Raw genomic sequence first — 1,157 nt, forward strand, 5'->3', positions numbered from 1 at the left:
CCCAGGTAATGGCACAGTTACAGCTTACCATTAGAGTACTCACATTTGTATAAAGCTGTGCCATGGTTTTAAAGGAGTTTGTTGATTTTGTGCATGCCACGGTTCCTTCTGTGCTGGTCGTCAGTCTTCTGGTGGGCTTGTGATGCAAAGTAGTCGTCCTCACCTTTGAATTTTTTACTTGTATCTTCAGCGCATGCCTTGCTCTTCTTGTTTATTGAGTCTGAGTTGTTTTTAGCTAATATTGCAGTTTGCAAGTTCCACTGAAAGTTGGCATTTTGTTCTTGACGGTGCTTGTTATTTTCCTGCCTTTGCTGTCTTGCTTATTTTACCTGCCCATCTTGTTACAATGGTACCTGTTATAATTGCTTGTTACAATTACTCGGTACAATATTACTTGTGACCTTTTGTTACATCCCACTCCGCATTCAGATGGCGCTTTTGTGTTCCTCTGAGGGGGAATATGAGGGTCATTTGAGGGGATGCAGGTACCCCGTGTTCCTGTAGGGTACATGAGGGTCTCTGAAGGAGTGGTGTGTGTCTTGGGTGTTGCTGAGGGGACACACAGGTCATTTGAGGGGATGCAGGTACCCCGTGTTCCTGTAGGGGACATGAGGGTCTCTGAAGGAGTGGTGTGTGTGCTGGGTGTTGCTGAGGGGACACACAAGTCATTTGAGGGGATGCAGGTACCCCGTGTTCCTATGGGGTACATGAGGGTCTCTGAAGAAGTGGTGTGTGGTGTGCTGGGTGTCGCTGAGGGGACACACAGGTCATTTGAGGGGATGCAGGTGTCTCGAGTGTCGCTGAGGAAGCGTGTGGGACTCTGAGAGGCACGTGGCGTTCCGTGCTCGTGTCTCTGAGGCGGTGGCAGATGCCCTGAGTGCCACTGACGGGGAGGGATGCGGCTTTGCCGCGGCTCGGTGCTGGGGATGCGGGCGTGCCCTGATGGACGCGGGAGGGCCGGGCGGGTTCCCGTCCTGCGGCCGCCGCTCCCGACTGGCAACGCAGGGGGACGAGTCCCGCCCCGGAGCGGAAACTTCACTTGAAAGTTAAGTGGACATTCAAAGTAATTTTGAAGGGCCAGAAAGAAACAGTTTTGGCCCGAAATCTCAGGTGATCTGCAAGGGACTGGATGAAAGTAAAATCTAAAGTAATCTCTA

The sequence above is a fragment of the Parus major genome, chromosome 1 (genome assembly GCF_001522545.3).
Source record: "Parus major isolate Abel chromosome 1, Parus_major1.1, whole genome shotgun sequence".
NCBI lineage: Eukaryota > Metazoa > Chordata > Aves > Passeriformes > Paridae > Parus > Parus major.